This window comes from Tenrec ecaudatus, chromosome 1 (genome assembly GCF_050624435.1).
Source record: "Tenrec ecaudatus isolate mTenEca1 chromosome 1, mTenEca1.hap1, whole genome shotgun sequence".
Taxonomy (NCBI): domain Eukaryota; kingdom Metazoa; phylum Chordata; class Mammalia; order Afrosoricida; family Tenrecidae; genus Tenrec; species Tenrec ecaudatus.
This window is the reverse complement of record NC_134530.1, coordinates 251696276-251715153: the sequence shown is the minus strand read 5'-3', so window position 1 is coordinate 251715153 and position 18878 is coordinate 251696276.

Genomic DNA, 18878 nt, shown 5'->3' with positions numbered 1-18878 from the left:
ATCAGTTTGTTAAATCATTTCATTTGGCATTCCATCAATTCCTGGAGTCTTGTTTTCTGCTAATGCCTTCAGTGAAGTTTCGACTCCTTCCTTCAATACCATTGGTTTTTAATTATATACTATCTCTTGAAATGAATTCTTTTGAATAAAATAGTCCTGTTTATTCCCTCTGTCTTCTTTGATGTTTCATACGTTAGCCAGTATTTTGCAATGGTGTGCTGGTTGGTACCGACAAGGTGGTTCCACCTCACAGGGACCTAATGGACAACAGACGGAACCACCCCCTGGCCCTGCACCATCCCCACAGCTGTCACGTCTGAGGCCCTCGGTGCAGCTCAAGGCTTGCATGCTTTCTTGAGTTCTTTCCGTTTGAGAAACGACAAGTGTCTTCTCCCATGTTGGTTTTCTAACTCTAATACTTCAGTGTGTCCTCTAGAGTTGCCCTTTGGAGTTTTGTGTTCAGCTTTTTAATTTCATTTCTTCCCTTTCTTTTAGCTACTTCAGAGCGAGTTGCAGAGTCTCGTCTGTCATCTAGTATGGTCTTTCATTTCCGGGTTTTCTTTTTAATGACCTTCTGCTTTCTTCATGTACAATGTTCCTGATGCCATTCTGCAACTCGTCATGTCTTCAGGCATTAGCGCTCCATGCATAGAAACTTAAGATATTCTCTAAATTCAGGTGAGATAGTGTAGTAATAATTTCATTTGTAAGAGTTAATATTAGACTAATCCCGAGGTGTTGGATATTAATGATGTCCCAAATTTCCAACTCTTCCAAAATGTATTCAGCTCCCTTCCCCCTCTCTTTTCCCTTGAGCATATTGCCTCATGTCTCTGGGTTTTGTGAATCACTGCAACATCCCACAGAAGCTGACAAAACTTTGCGGAAATGTCTCACGTGGTAGTGGGTGTTGTTCAGTCCTAAATCTGAAGGTCAGACATAGATATGCTAAATGTAGCGTCCAGAGCCAGAAGTTGGAAATGTCGAGAAGCCCCAGCAGGTCTTCTTGTGTCTACCAAAGCTCGGTCAGGAAATAGAGGTCTAGTGAGGTGGTGGTTGAATAGAACTGTATGGTAACATCAGTATATATCCAAGTAAAACAAAGGGTATGGCCTGGTTCACACCCAGTTCCCAGGTGGGGCCCTAGAAATATCATCAAGGAAACAAAGAATGTGGCCTGGTTCAGGCCCTCAACTAAGATTAAGTCCTAGCCTATTGGTCCCATCCCACTCCTGTCCCTTAGTAGAAAATCGCATCATGAATCATAATAATTGACTAGAACTTAGCTGTATTCAACATGGTATTGTGGTTCTTGTGGCCTTGATTTCATTTTCTCCAGCTTTAACCTGAACTTGCATATGAGCACTTGATGTTCTCCTCCACAGTCAGTCCCTGGCCTTACTTTGGTTGAGGCTAGTGTGTTTCTCCAGTCTCTTCCCACAGATGTAGTCAGTTTGATTCCTGTTTATTCCATCTGGTGAAGTTCACATGTATAATCATTGTTTATGTTCTTGGAGGAGGGGAGGAATCTATTTGTAAGGAAGAAGTTGTTGGTCTTGGAAAATTCTATTAAATGATCTCCAGTTTTGTTTCTATCACCAGTGCCATAATTTCCAAATACTGATCTTTAATCTTTGCTTCCTACTTTCACATTTCAATCACCAGTAATTATCAATGCATCTCAGTTTCATGTTTGATCAATTTCAGACTGAAAAATTTGGTAGAATTCTTCAAGTTCTTCATCACTGGCCTTGCTGGTTTGTGCATACAATTGAATAGTAGTTGTGTTAACTGGCCTTTTTCCTTGTAGGAATATGGATATTATCCTATCATATAAAGAGCTATCCTTCCATATAGACCTTGTAATTAATAAAAACAGTTTATTGACATATAATTCACTAATCACACACTTCAATACTTCAGTCATTTTAAGAAGAGTGGCACAAGCATCACCACAATCAATTTTAGAGTATTTTCTTAGTTCTTGTAGAAATGTTTGAGTTTTTTTCCGATGATGAACATGACACCATTCCTTTTGAATTGAGCAGCATAGTAAGCTATATTATTGTCTGTTTTAAAATGACCAAATATCGGTCCATTTCAGCTCACTAATGCCTAGGATATCAATTTCCATGTGTTCGATTTCAGTTTTGATAACTTCCAGTTTCCCTAGCTCCACATCTTGTACATTCCCGGTGTAGATTAGAAACACATGTCTGGAGCTGCTTCTTTCCATTTTGCGTTGTGTCCTCCCATCAGTAAATCAAAGTCCTGAAAGCTCTGCTCCACCTGCATCATCAAGGTCCACTCTACTTTGAGAGGCAGTAACAATGGGAAAGGCCTTCCATAGGACAGATCGACGCAGTGGCTGCAACAATGGGCTCAAACATAACAAACATGGTAGATATGGCGCAGGACCAGGCATATTTCTCTCTGTGGTACATCAGATCACTGTGAGTCAGATTTGACTCAATGGCACTTACCGATGAACAAAAACAACTACTTTGAGAAGGCAGTTTACTTCAGTGCCTTCCAGACAATGCTCCACTGCTATTTGTAAGGTTTTCAGGGGCTAATCCTTCAGCAGGACAGCCTAGTCCTTCTTCATTGTCTAATCTCTGTCTGGAAGCTCCACTGAAACCTATTCACCATGGGTTACCCTTGTAGTGTTTGAAATATTGGTGTCAAAACTTCCAGTATCACAGCAAAGTAAGTCATCATGGTATGGTGAACTAAATGGTGAGTAGTACATGGTGTGTGTGTCTGTGTGTGTGTAACGCATATGAACTTGAATTTTGTTATAGTATGCAAAAGAGATCTCAAACCTCAAGTATAATCTATGGAGAACATTTTAAAAGTCTTAAACAGGACAAAAACAAAATAGGACAAAAGTAAAAAACATATCATCCAGATGGGAGAGACCATTAGCAAATGAGGTCATAATGGCATCCAAGGCTTTGCTGAGATTCGTGGGCTTAAAAAGGACACGAGAGGGCTAAGGAAACTGTCACAAAAGCCTGGCTGGTGGCAGATCAATACATCACACTTACAGGTGTGACTAGAGATGCAGGAACATGATCAGGACTGGACTGCATACATTATGTTAGGCAGAGAGCTTACAAGATTGGTTCAAGGTCTTTTAGTCTAAGGTGTCAGAGTGTGAGTCGTAGTTATGATCTCAGTGCGGCAGAATCCATCAAGGAGATCCCCAGGAATTCCCCTAAGGGAGACTGCCCCCCCCCCTCTGCTGGTCTGGGGAATAAAGGTAATCCACTTTCCTGTGCACTTGGTCTAAGGACAATATTGTTCATACCCCTGGTTAATGGTCAGAAGGAATTCAGTGGAGGCTTAATCCTCATGGGGACACTGCAGATGGATTGGGGCTTTCACTGTCATCCATAGCCTTCTGCAAATCTGATGCTCAGCATTTAGCTCTAATATAAATTATAATGAATATTTATTAACTCAATTTAATACTAGGAAACTACCTAAATATCTTGAAATTATCCATATGCCACAAAATCTAACTACTGCTGAAATAATAAAGTTTACCATTTTCTCAAATCTAGTTTTTTCCTTTCAAGATTTCTTAAAATACCTATACTTAGTTGGGAGGCTTTCTTCAAAAGGTTTCCTGAGACATGGCCTCAGTCTGCGGGTTCAAGGGACAGGCTTTCTGCCTTGCCCTCTCTAACTTTGGTTTTCATTCAAAGTCAAGAATGAGTCATTTGAATTATTTGCTTATATTTAAATTGACCCAGGTATTTCAAAAGACCATAGATAATCAACTATTTCCCTTTTAAATATGCTCTCTTTAAGTTGTTTCTTTCTTACTCTGTTACAGCTAGGGGGAAAGAGTTTTTCAATCCCTACCCCATGCTTTTATGTTGTCATATGCTTCTAGTTCTACTAATTTCATTTTAAGATGAAAAATTTTCTCTTTCCCTTAATTAAAATATATTCTACAATATTTAACTTAAGTTACTTGGAAATATTCTACTTTCTAGCTTGCCATAAACACAAAAAACTTGAGACTATTTATTAATTCATAAACAACTATTTATCATTAAATCAAATCAGAGTGAGTTCCTTGAAGAAATATTATTATCTAATTCAATAAGACCATCCCAAAGTAAAAACATTATATTTTCACAACATTGATTTTATTGTATACTTCATACAATTTTAGTTTTGAGAAAAAAACTTAAAAAAAATATTTTTCTCTTCTTTTAGGTCTTGTTACACCAATCAAAATAAACAAATTTTCCCTAGTGTACTTTTCAAATGAACTGATTTGTATTGAGATTTCTTATGGTAGCTCATAAGACAATCATCAAAGTCCTTTCACTTCTAGCCAGGGCTAAGTGTAGCCTCATGATGGTACACAGAGAAAGGGAAACAATAAATCCAAATAGAGCATTCTCATCAAGATGAAAATAGGCTCCTGTAGACAAGATCCATCCACTTTCCAGGTGAGCATTCACAGATTCCATCCAAGTGGATGCCGTCTTGGGTGAGAATCGACGCTCTTCGGGACTCTGAAGTCAATGGCTTTTTAAATCTCTCTGCCTGGGTTTTTACTTATTACGATCTTATATTTTATGATGACCAACAAAGCATAACATCTTTGAAATAGCACAACAAACACAAGTAGCTACATAATTTCAAGCGGTTTCAGTTAGGTTGACTTATCTTTACATGCCTGGAAATCTCCCTCAGGTCCAGTCTCCCAATCTGCACAAGTTACCCTTGTCCCAAATCACTCCCAATTTCACAAAACTAGTCAGGAACAATGTTGCCAATCCTCACTGTGAAATACTTGTAAAATTTGGTGCTTCTACCCAATGCATGCACACAGAAAGTGTGACAACAGTTAAGTATTACATTTGGTTTCTCAGTTTGGCTCAAGAGATAGAGATTCTTTGAAGCAAACCTCACCAATGTGCACAAAAAACCTAGGGTTACAAAGTCAGAGCTCCAAACCAACTATCTGCAAGAGAGCACACGAAAGTGTTGGCAAATAGGACAAACAGAACTAAAATTCTCTCTAGCCACACGACATCTGCTTTAGACAGCTTTTTAGGAGAAGAAAAGACACAAATGGAAAGTCGTGAGTCATCTAATCCAGCCACCATGCAACCAGGCGATCAAAAACTCAGAACAAATCCCGTATACTTTTTAAATCTGTAGTTGTGTATATATCCTAATTGTGGTTCTTTTCCACTTCTGGTCTCATGACAACCACAGTGATGAATTGACCTTTCTCCAATCTTGATTTGGGGATGATTGCCTTTATTTTACAGGAGTCGACAGAGTTCTATCACTTTCATTCGGGTGGGGTTTCCCTCATCCAAGATGATTGATCTTTGTTTTGTCCATGGACCTGTTCAGATTAATCAGAGGGTCTCTAGAAGATATGTTTGAATCTGGGCTCTTGTTTTGTCTAGCACAAGATGTTAAATAGATCCAAAGCCTTCTTTCTGCAAAGGACCCCCAGGGGTTGAGACCACAGAGGAGGTTTCTTGTACCCCATCCCTTTCCACAATCCCTGGGGAACTTGTGGATCCACACTCTTGGATTTTCAGTCCATGTTTTGGTGTGGCTCTCTGAGGCCCTTATTTAGTCTTGCTGTGCGTGTAAGGGTGTGCTTTCTTTCTGTCAGTCTGTTCTCTCCAGGAATAGGCAACCTTGTCTTTGGTAATTTCTTACACTTAAACTAGGTTTACCTGGGAGTCATCATGGTCACTTTGCTGTTTTGATAGAAATAACTTAAATGTAGTCTGAACTTACATCAAACCTGAAGTCGTTAAGACTCAAACTGGAGCTAGGGTTTCCACTATAAGAGATCATGTTCCACAAATCAAGTGCTTCCAAATTTAGGTTCTAATGTAAGGAAAATCCTAATAGGGAATTTTAACCTTTGGAAAAGAAACCCAGCGCACTGCCTCGCCCCATGTACTTCCTCATTCCTATAACACACCCATCCCTTGACCCTGCTTCCTCCTTTACGAAGGACCACATCTACACTAGAAATCCCTGACTCTTCCCTTTCTGTGACCTTGATCCTGCAGACCAAGTATAAAAATTACGCCCACCTGCCATTCAGGACTTAGGTCATCTGGAACGCTAGTTCCTCTGGGTTGCCGCCTAGTAATTTTTTTCCCCTCTTTCCAGTGCTCCACGTCACTCCAAGTCACAATTTGCTGATACACTAAGACTTTGGGGACCCACGCAGTATCACAGCACCTGAAAGGCCTGGTGATCTGCTTCCACGAAGATTGCAGCCAAGGGAATGCCGCGGCGTGTTTCCACTTTGTTACGTGGGGTCACCACGGATCACAATCCGTTTGCTGACATCGAGTTGGATGTCGGGGAATTTGAATCTGACCATGGCACCACTGGGTGGACTTGAACCCCCAGTTCAAGCTTTAGCATCGGTGCCACCAGGGACTTCTGAAGAATAAAAAGGTCTTCCTCAGAGTGCCCTTTCCAGACCTGTTTGATATTGTCCTCACGGCCGGGTGGATCTCTTTTCATCTGCTGGCGCCCCGGTGGCATGGTGGGTTACCCACTGGGCTGTTTAGTGCAAGCCACTCTGGGGGAGAAAGTGAAGACTTTCTGCTCCCATAAATAAACATCGCAGCCTCCGAGACTCAAAGGGACAGTACCTATGTGGTCACCGAGAGCTGGAGTCAACTTGATATTGATAGCAGTGGATTTCTCATCTGCCCGCGAGGACACTAATTCTCTGTTGGGTGGCCGTGGTCACTGAAGCTCTCTAAGGTTACAGAACCTGAGTTGAGGGCCAGGTCTTCTGGCTCTTGGCTGTACTGTTTTTCCACCACATACCACTAGTTATAGCATTCAAGCACAAACTATCAAAGACGCCTGGGTGTCCTATTCAGCAAATTGAAAACATGGAGATCTTGAAAGAAAGCCTGAAAGCAATCCTTGTCTGGGCATCCATGCTCCCATCCAGGGACTGTGGCTCTTGTGTGTGGAAGTGGTCTCCATTTTCATGACACAGTCCTGCCCTCAGCAGGGGACCGTGTGGTACGTGCAAAGAGGGCCACCGTATTTAAAGCACATAAGACATCTAAGACACGCCACCATGTAAGGAGAATTCCCTAATTAAAGTTTGTTAAATAGCTGTCATAGCCATTATTAATTGTTATCAATGCAGGGTTTTCTGCAGAGTAATTCAGAGTCACCTCTCTCACAGATAAAAATCTGCTTTTGAGGAAAATGGGGGCTTGGGGTGAGAGGGCAGCACTGCGAAAAGGATAGTTACAGATGTTTAATTAAACAAGAAGCAGAAAATAAAATGAAGCAGCTCACCCTTCCATTTTTGTTTGTTTTAAACTGATTGCAATTAGGAGACGAATTAGAAGGTTAAAAAATCACACCCCATTATGAGTTGTCATTTTAGTCACCAAGGCACATACCCATTAGGCCTCTTTCCTGAACACGGGAACTGGAAACATTAATGTTGCGCGTTGTAGCGAGAGGTTGAGTCGGTCTGACTCATGGAGACCGCGTGCAGCAGAATGAAAAGCCTGAAGTTGTCCACCTTTGGCAGTCCTGTGTCATCCAATGTTACAGGCAGGGAGTTTTATTTAGCAGATAAAGACATAGCATGCCTAGTAAAATTTGAATTTCAGTTAAAAAGCAAATGAGTTTCATATAAATATGTTCCAAATATTACAAGGGGTAGAAGGCAACATCTGGGTCGTGTTTACATTGAAAAACTGTTATTTAAAATACGCACGGTTTCTCTAAAATTTGAATTTGACTGGATATCCTGAAATTTGTCTGCTCACCCTTGTTATATGGTAAGTATGCTTAGGTATGCGTATTATAAAGGACACATCAAAAATACTGCTTCAGAATCATGGAAATATTTTATCATAGAAAAGTAGCAAAATGTGAAGATACTCTTCTAAACACGTCTTCCATTCAGGGCGGGGCACTTCTGAAGGCTGTGTTTTCAGCCAAACCAGAAATTCTGTGTCAACATGGCAGTCGGGGGGATTCTTGATGGATTCAAGTCCTGTTGCTTTTAAATGTTCTTGAAGAGATAGGATGAAGGGTGTCGGTGAGCAGTGTCAGTCCTCCCAGCACCGTTCTCATCACGCAGCCTTGCTGCCCTTGAAACACGGGCAGGTGCATTGTCATGATGGGAAAGAGCCGTCGGTGCTACTTCCCTGCTATCTTTATCACCACTGCCGCTTTTGATTCACACTTCTTCATACTTTAAAACCAAAAGCCAGAAACCCAGACTTGTTGCCATCTCCGAGTTTCTGAGAATGTAACTATTTGTGGGAATGGAAAGCCCCGTCTTTCTTCCATGGAACAGGAAGAAACTCTGGACCTTGTGGTTAGCAGACCCACTCATAACCATTATGCTCCCAGAGTTCCTTTCTCCATAAGAAGCCCCATAATCATCCTGTACCCTGCAAGAAAATCTTTGGAAGTCCAAAACAGGAACCCTGTAACAAACTGAACGAAGTCTCTATCTTGAATTTCACTGGTCCAGCAGAGCCCTTCAGAAGCCCGTTTTAATTGGACCTCTTTTTTTGTTGTTGTTGGGGGAGATCCTAATGTGACCAAGACAAGTGTGTATTATTGAGAGAACTTGTGTGCCCACATCCACCTATCACAGAAATATTTGTTTGGAACCAGTCTGTGCATGTATGAACTGGGACCCTAGACACAATATCTTTTATTTACTCTCATATATATTTTTTTACGTAGCAGTGATAGAAAATAAACAGATCATGGTCTTCTTTAGCTACCATTTTGCAACTGAATAAAGAGATCTATTCAAGCCTTACAGGCAAGGATGTTAAGACTTCTTCTTACATGCTTTGGAAATATTGTCAGGAGCGACCAGTCCCTGGAGAAGGACATTGTACTCACTAAAGTGGAGGGGCAGCAAACAAAGAGGAAGAGCCTCAATAGGATGGACAGGCAGGGTGGCTGCAACAGTGGACTCAGGCAAGGCGACAGTGTGAGGAGGGCACAGGACTGGGACTGTTTCCTTCAGCTGTGCACGGGGTTGCACTGGGTTGGAATTGACTTGATGGTGCCTCACAACAGCATTCTGACCTTACAGAGTTCCTGTGCAAATCATAGGAGAAATATGCTGTGGACCGCTAGCCTATCCTAAATCTACCTGCCTCTTAAGGTTTATCTCACAGTAATTCACCTGAGCCCTTAGCTTTATCAACATCCCATCACTCCTAGTTTCCTCAAATGCCATATTGTTTCTATCGCCATACCATTGTTAACACCGTGTCCCCTGTCCACAAAGCTCCCACTGGTTTCTTGGCCCAGCTAACACATACTAATCCTTTGGGACTCTGAGAGGCTGGTTAGAGGCTTCTCCTGTGGACTTTTTTCTTACTTGCTGTATTCTATGGAAGTGCACCTGGTTAGGTGACCGCTGCCGCCAATAAAGCAGAGCACACCCACCATGTGGCAGGTACTGTGCCATGCTTCGAGAGTATAACGGAGAATGTCAGATAAGGTTCCTTCCTGGATTAAGCAGAAGGTGGCGTCAAGGAGGGACCACATCTTTTTGCCTGGTTATATCATCAAAACATAACAAATGTCTGGCATATAGTAGCTAATTAAAAATGTTGAGCTTCTGTTAGGGAGGATAGAAAATTTTAGAAACATAGTGGTGATAGTTGAACAACATAATGAACATAATAAAGAATAGATAGGGAGACATCTTCCCCCCCCCCCACCTGCCCCTGGCAAAAAAGCAAACCCACATGAGAAAAGGAAAAAAGACCCTATGTCCAAAAGCTGACCTGTAGGGCAGGGAGAGTGTACCCCAGCACTAAATTTCCTCTTTACACATGCATTTTGGACATGATTTAAGGGAGGATGTAGAGATTGGGCAGGTCAAGTTCTCGGTAAATTTTGAAGAGCATGTAATGGCTCTTAGGTGCACATTTAAGCTGCCTCTCCAGCACTTTGCGAGGCCATCTGTCCCTGGGTACCCAACACGGCCTCGGCACCCATAGGAGGGAGGCCTCACCCACCCCACCCCCTTTGGCTGAAAAATACTGGATGGAAATGGACTCATCAAGTAAATTCATTCCTTGCAGATTAAAAAAGATTTAACACTGTTTAGCCTAAAATGTAGCACACGTTCCTTTCTCTCTAAGGTCAGTCTTTTTGATGCAGAAGTCAAATATGAAGTTCTTTCCTCGTATACAGAGAAAAGAGTTACTACGTCTGAGATACAGAGACGATAGGACTACCAGTAGAGAATTAGCCACTTGGCCATACAGAAGCAATTTTTAGACGTATGCAAATTTGGACCAGCAGAACCTGAGTCCCAATGGCATGGAGTTAATCTGCTTAACAGAATGTGAGGCTAGTTAAAGGAATACGCTTCTTGAAGAGAACTCCTTTAAGAGGAAATTTTAATGCTGGTAATTTCTACAAGATTAAAGGACACTCATTGTGGGGCCAATAAAAGCCTTTCGTGTCACCCTCACACCTCGCAAAAAAGCCCATTGCTTTTTCAACCCCAATTCCTGGTGACCCACCGTGTAACAAAGTGGAACGACTCCATTTCTTGTCTGCGATGTTGCCAGAAGCAAATCACCAGATGTTTCTCTTGGGGTATCACTGGGGACAGGGGTTTAAACAACCAGCCTTTACGTTTGTCAGCATCCTCAGCAATCTATTGAATATGTATTTTCCCTAGATAATAAGTAGGTCGCTTGATATGTGGAATGCTGTATCGAAGATGCTGTAGTTAGTTTCCATTGATGTGATTCTTAGGCAAGGTGAGCCATGTGTGCCGAGTAGAGCAGCCCCATCTGTTTTTCAAGGGTGTGACCTCCAGGTGCAGACCACCAAGCCCCTCTGCATGGATTCACACTACCCAGTAGACTGGCTACTAGCTGAGTAGTTAATCACCTGTTCCATACAAGGACTCCTGTAAGAGATGCAATCATTAATATGTAACATTCTATTAGGTAATATATCCTGACTAATAAAATGCACAAGTTCCACCGAATGAATAGATAAGGTTATTTCACAGTGAGGACAACCACATAACACTGTCAAAAAACAAACAGGAGTTTCTTTTCTAAAGAAGCAGAGTTTATGGAGGGACCAAATGACCCCAAATTGGGCAGCATTTCTTGAGGATTCACCAGTGTACTGCAGGGAAAATTAAATTTTCACAGTCTTTCAGTATTGTGTTAGACAGGGTTCTCTAGAGAGACAAAACCAGATTGCTAATAATTATATATATTTATAAAGATATATAACACAATAAATGAACTGTTAAATTATATACAGATAGATATATAACACAAGAAATGAACTGTTAAATTATAAAGCAATACAAATGGCTCAGTGCAACTCACTCCTTTGAGAGAGTTATGAGACACTGTCAGTCCTTCAAGTCTTGAGGGCCACCAGGTAGTCCTCTGTAGAGAGATCCAGGCTATAGCAGCACAGGCAGCAAACAGCAAGGCACGTCACCAACAGTCAGCCAGGTCACCAACAGTAAGTCCCCAGCTCAAGAGATATAAATTTCAATTGTGTGGTCTTAAAGGGACCTAAATTACAGCAACACAGTCCACAGGTTAGGTGTCCCACAAGTAGTGTAGTTTGAAAATTGAGGCACAGAACAAGCAAGGCAGCCGCACACTGGACCGATGATCAAAGAGCGAGAGACAAGAAAGGCAAGGCTCCCCGAGCCATTCATCTCTCTGCCCTTCAATTAATCCCACAGACTGGCACCATAAACTATCGCAAGTATATAAAAATGTAGCCACTTAACAAGAAAAAAAATCAGATTGGTTTATGTGTCTAAAACATCACACATAGGACAATGATGAGATCCCTTAAACATTATATTGCTATCCATAAAGTTTGAGTCATTTACCACCTTATGCTATGGGTATTTTGAGGGCCAACCTGAGTGAATACTTTCCTAGGAGCATGCTATAAGAGGAAGAGAAAAGAGAAAAGCCTATTTGCTTCCTGAGTAAGTGGGCTAGCTGATTTTGAAGGTCAGCTTTGAATAAGCAGTAAAAACAGAGTCCAGCCGGCAGGCACCTACTTCTTCAGAGCCATCACAAAATGAAACCTCTGGATTCTCCCCCAGAGAACCCCATGTTGTCAAGAACAATAAGCGGGTGACATTTTGGATAAAGAGAGGTGACTGCTTTCCACCAGACAGCATTCTAAAGGCAGGGTCACTAACGCATTCATCTCTGTCTTTACCGCGCTAATATGGTACCAAGGCCAGCAAAGGCATCAGGCATTCCTGCTGACTCGGTCTGAATGGGAGAAGGAAGAAGGCCAGAAAAGGAGAGGGTGAAATGGAAATCAAGAGCAGTCTCAAGCCCCATCGGGCCATCCAGAGATGACCACTGTCCGGGAACTTAATGACAGCTACAGGAATCATGAGTACTGCCATCCACATCAGCCAGTCCTGCAAGGCATTTCCTTTGACCAAAAGACACAACGGTGGAATAAAATTAGTTAACCTAATTAATTCTCCAGAGATTTCACAGAGTATTGTACCCTTGAAAAGCTATTTGAACAATTGACATGGTTGCAATTGAGAAAGACACACGGGGTCATAAAGACTTGTCAGTGGCCATCTAAGGTACAACTATCGGCCTTTCTCCATGTGGAGCAAAGAAGAATGAAGAAAATAGAAGATACATGGAAACAATTAGTCCAGCGAACTAACTGACCATGTGCACCTCAGCTTTCATGGCTTTCAAGACTAGAAGAATTAGATAGGGCCTGCCTACCACTATTGACAATTCTGAAAGAGATCACATTAGAAGGTCTTGAGTATAATACGGAAAATATGGAATAATAATACGAAAAAGCTAAAAAACCATTTAAAAGAACAACAACGAATCAGACTTACTGGTTGACTCGAGACTGATAAAACCGCCAAGACTGTGGCCTGTCGCCACCCTTCAAGTCGGGGACCGAACTCACCCGAGGTTCAATTTCTAGCCAAATAATAAACACCACTATACAGGGAACAAAAGCGCCAGTCAATTAGACACTCCTTACAAAAACCAACCAGTTGAAATAACCAAGGCAGTATTTTCCCGACGACAGAGCTCGGAGGGCAAGAACAGTTATGAAAGAAGGAGGCCTTGGAGCAGGAAATGTTGAAAGCAGGCCAGCGATCAAAGGCACGAAACAAAATGTGCAAGAATTATTGAATGGAAAATGGATTTTCCTGTAAACTTCCTCTCAATTCACAATGAAAACTTAAAACAAAAAACTTAACCCCCATTCTCCCTTTACAAGAAAATACAAAGGAGAAGGAAAGTCTTTTTCTGAGTATTCAAAAAAACAGCATTTCTCTTCTGAACTTTATTTTGCATTTCTCACATGAGCAAAATAGCACTTTACCTTTCAACAATCCAAAGCCCTAGTACTGAATTATGTTTTTCTCCAAGGGGGATATAATTTCACATTCCACCAACACAACATTTTCAGACTTACCAATTAGGCCTCTAGATAGAATTAGTACTTTCTAGCTACAATCACTCTTACCTAGCAGAAAATCAGAAAAGGCCCATGGAAAAGTTGAGGAAGCAATGAGCGTGCACATTGGGGCTAAATTTAAGAGCATCATTAATATTTGCTGTGCTTGACATTAATAACTAGTATTTCTGTACAAAAACATATTTCTAAACTAGGGTTTTTGCATTGGTTAAATCCAGAGTTTAATTTTGTCTCTGTATCTTGTGGGTGCTACCACTGAGCTTGCTCCAATATGGCTGAATACTTATATAATAAATGTAACTATGTATTTGAAAAGTCAAACAAGAGGCTTGGTATGTTAGTCTGGGTGCTTTAGAAACAAATCCACAGAAACTATAAGAAAAAGTATAAGAGAGAGTTTTATATAAAGTACATGTATAAGAGAGTTTTATATAAAGGTTAAGTGCACATCAAGAAAACATCCCAACCCAGTGCTGCCCAAGCCCACAAGCCCAACATTAACCCATTAAACCATATGTCCAACACCAATCCACAAAGTCCTTCTCCATCTCATAAAACACATGCAATGATGCCGACGACAGGAGGAAGGCTGAGTCAGTGAGCATGTAAGCATCTCAGTGGTGGCAGGGGTCTCCACAGGGCTGCTCCAGCACCTAGGGCTGCATTGGGGTAGGTCCATGCAGCTTCTCCTCAGGGGTGTCTTGCAGGAAGTGAGCCTTGCCAGCTGAAGCAGGGAACTGGCTAAGGCAGCTGCACCCTGGTCCAACCATCACAAAGCAAGAGACCCGAAAACTCGAAAGACGAGGCTCACCGAGCCATTTATCCCTCTGCCCTTCAATTAACTCCATATGGTTTTATCAGCCAGGTTGGCACAATAAACTAACTAACTCACTTGGTTTTTAGAAAACCAGAGACCGACCTTTCTCACTATATTGGCTTCCTTCCCAGGGATGAAGGGAATGCTAGCTTGTGTAGTAGTAGTTGTCTGAGGTGAAAGTAGAATGGTTATACACAGGATTCCCAACTAAATGGATGACCAGCAAAGTGAAAGGGTGTCTGGACTGAAAGCAAGGAGCTCTGGTGGCGTAGTGGTTTCACATTGGGCTTCTAACTGCAAGGTCAGTAGTTCAAAACCACCAGCTGCTCTGAGTAATGAGTTACAGTCTGAGAAACTCAAAGGGACAGTCTTACCCAGTCCTACAGGGTTGCTATGAGTCAGCATAGATTCAATGGCCCTGCATGAGGGAGAGGCCTGATAGCAGAGAGGGAGGTGGCTCTGGGCTAGAGCAGGCCCTGCATTAACTCGATACACTTAAAGTTGCCATAGAAACCAAGTCTCTGTGTCCTCACTTTTGCGGAACTGATTTTCTTTTTAAATGTTAATATGCCTTCTTAAATTTAATCATATATGCAATAAAGTAGATGAATATGGAAAAAGGAAAACAGACTTTAATACCTGAACTACTTAAGACATTTCTCCAATACTAAGTCACCGTTTAAACCAATAGCCAAGAAATGGGCACGGGCCAGCAACACTGGAAGGCATTTAGGAGAATCTTGATGCCTTTATGTCCAAAGGCACCTTGTGAAAGGCCCGGCGGTCATTCAGCTCACCCAGCTTCAACTCAGAGCCAAGTGAAATGTAAAGTGGCTCTTCAATAGCAAACCCACAGAGGAAACACCAGCTCGCCACAGGGAGACGTTCCATTTTCACATATTGAAACGTACCACTGAACGTCTGCAAGAAAAGATTTGGAGGGGCTTTGAAAATGGTTATACTGTCAATTAATCTATAGTGTGTTTGCATCAATATTTCTATTAAATGCAACAAAAAGCAGCATTGTGCTGCTTCACCTAAATTGTCATCATTGCAAAGCAGATGCAGCGTGTAAGGCTAGGCGAACGATCGGCAGTGTAATTTGCCCAGTAACATTGTTTTAGATCTAATTAGCGCTTCTGCAGATCCTTTACCAAAAAAAAAAAAATGTGAAAACTGCACCAGGATGTAATTGTTTAATGAATTTAGTGCAAAGCACATCTGCATAAATTCCATTTTAGCTGGAAAAACTAAGTTCAACTGCTATTTGCTCCAGAGCCAAAACATTGTGAATTGTGCCCACTGTACTTTTGCCCTGCTCGGCTGGCTTTGATATTTCAAATAAATACTACAAAGTTAAAGCCTCCAGCTGCAAACCGGCCCATCTGTAGATGTTTGTTACATTTGGCAGTATTATAGAATGATAGTGCTCTCCTGCTTGGAAGAAAAGAAGAAGAGGAAGCAGAGGGGAAAAAAAAAAAAACAAGGTTCTGTCAGAAAAAAAGAAAGAAAAAGTTAACATATTCATCACGCAGCAAAAGTCAAGTTTTGAATCCAAATGCAGCTTTTCCAGCAGTGAGTTTTAAACACCTGTTCACATTCATTGAACCAGCCACGGGAACGCCAATTAGATCCTCTTCTCTTGTTCTTCTCATTGTTTAATTTCTGTTAAAATCACAGAATTGGACACAAGGTCTCTAAAAACAGGATTTAAATCTTTGCTTTTTCGGGGACCTTGCTGTTCACTTGTTGTGATAAGTGTTTACATTTTTAACACTGTGATTTCTGCAAAAAGAGCCGAGTCAGTGATGGATATTTATGAGGCTGGCTGAAATGGTAACACTTCTTTCTCTAGGTTGTTTTTTTATCTCTGTTTTGCTTCCTGCATTATGGGTACAGCATAAATGAACTGCCAAACCAAACCTGTTTGCTCCATTAAAGTGTGTCTGTAAATGGGTGGAGTCACTGCGTGGTACAAAGAGACGATTAATACACTGATCTGAAAATTGAAAGGTTCCTTGGAAGAAAGGACTGGAAATTCACTTCTGAAAAGCAGTCATTGAAAACCTTGTGGAGCATAGTTCTAGTCTGACACACGGGGTCACTAGGAGCCAGGGTAATTTGTTTGTATAAATGCATGGTGAGGAGATGGTTCAGGATGGGCAATCCATCGAGATGTTGGGCCCAAGTTAGAAGTATTTTGTGGGATGATGAACTACAAATATTATTCTTCACCATTCATCTGAATGTTCCAATTTAGGATGAAAACCAAACCAACGCACTGCTGTCAAGTTCATTTCAACTCATAGGGAAGCTATAGGATAGAGTAGAGTGTGCGATTGGCTTTCTGTGGCTGCAAATCTTTACAGAAGGCGACTACCTCATCTTTTCCCCATAGAGTGGCTAGAACATGTCAACATTCCAGATTAGTCTAAACTTAACCCACTGCACCATCAGGGCTTCATAATTTAGGCTGAAATAATCGTTAAAAGCTTGTAGTTGGTGCTCAAGTTAAATCAAAAGGATTTGCTGGCATCTATTATAGATCTAGTCTTGAGGTATCTAAACTTGGGTCTCCCAGGAAACAGACTCTAAGGCAGAAAGGTACTTTGGAGGTTTATTTGGGAAAGCTACAGGAGTCACCTTTTTAATGACCCTCAAAGGTCATTAAAAATCAGAAAAGATCGAAAAGATCAAAGTTTCAGAGACTGAAACTTTTTATTAATCGTAGAGTGGTTAATGCAAGTGGAAGAAAGGATGAAGTCAAGTTGCTGAATAGAAAATGTCAAAGGGCAGCTCAAGAAGACAAACCCAAATAGTGTAATGAAATGTGCAAAGACCTAGAATTCAAAAATCAAAAGGGAGAACATGCTCAGCATATCTGAAACTGAAAGAACTTAAGAGAAAATTCAAGTTTCGAATTGCAATTTTGAAAGATACTATAGGCAAACCACTGAATGGTGCAGAAAGCATCGAGAGAAGCTGGAAAGAATAGCCATTGTACCAAAATGGACTAGTCGACGTTGCCCTGGAAGCACTTTATTGTCTGTGCCAGAACATTTGGAAGACAGCTACCTGGCCAACTGATTGGAAGAGATCCATAGTTGTGTCCAATCCAAAGAAAAGTAACCCAACAGAAGGCTCAAACGATAGAACAATATCATTGATATCACACACAATAAAATTTGTCTTCAGATCATCCAACGACAGTTGTAGCAATACATTGGTAGGGAGCTGCCAGAAGTTCAGGCTGGATTCAGAATGGGATGCAAAATGAGCGATATCATTGCTGATGTCAGATGGATCTGGGCTGAAAGCAGAGAGTACTAGTAAGATGTTTACTTGTGTTTTATTGACTATGCCAAGGGATTTGACTTTGTGGACCATAATAAACTGCGGATAACCTTGAGGATGGTGGGAATTCCAGAACACTTCATTATGCTCATTTGGAACTGGCACATGGATCAAGAGGCAGTTTTGCTAACAGAACATAGTCATGTTGCATGGCTTAAAATCAGGAATGGTGAATGGTGCATGTCAGGGTTGTGTCCTCTCACCATACTTGCTCAATCTTTATGCTGAGCAAATCCTCAGTATGAGAATTGGAGGAAGGCTTATAAACAATCTGCAATATGCAGATGACACAATCTTGCTTCCTGTAAGTAAGGAGGACTTGATGCTCTTGCTGATGAAGACCAACTATTGCAGCCTTCAGTATGGATTACAACTCAATGTAACAAAAATCAAAATCCTCACCAGTGGACCAATAGGTAACATCATAAGTGGACAAAAGATTGAAGGTGTCAAAGATCCATAATCAAGACTCATTGAAGCAGCAGTCAAGAGATCAAAAGATGTATTGCATTAGGCAAATAGGCTGCACAAGACCTCTTTAGAGAATTGAAGAGCAAGGATGTCACTTTGAAGACAGGTGTGCCTGACCCAAGCCAGGTTATTCCCCATTGCATCATATACGTGTGAAAGTTGGACATTGAATAAGGAAGACTACAAGAATCAATGCATTTGAATTGTGGTGCTGGAAAATATGGAAAATACCATGGACTGTTAAAAGGACAAACTGATCTGTCTTGGAAGAAGTCAATTCAGAGTGCTCCTTAGAAGTAAGATGGCAAGACTTCGTCTTACATAATTTGGACACATTGCCAGGAGGGACCTGTCCCTGGAAAAGGACATCGTGTTTGGTAAAGTGAAGGGGCGGTAAAAGAGGAAGGCTCTCAACGAGATGGATTGATGCAGTGGCTGCATCAATGGGTTCAGGCATAGGAACCATTGTGAGGAGGGCACAGGACCATGCAGTGTTTCTTCCGTTGTGCTTTGGGTCGAAGCCAACTTAATGACACCTAAAAATAACACAACAACAAGAGAAACCACTTTGGAGGACGTAAGAGAGAAGCAAGGCCAGGTGAAAGGCGAAGTTAATGTGCAGTGCAGTTCCCACCAAGGCCTTGGCTTTCTGCAAGGGGCTGAAACTGCCCCCCCAAACCCAAACTCTTTGCCATGCAGTTAGTGCCGACTCATGGTG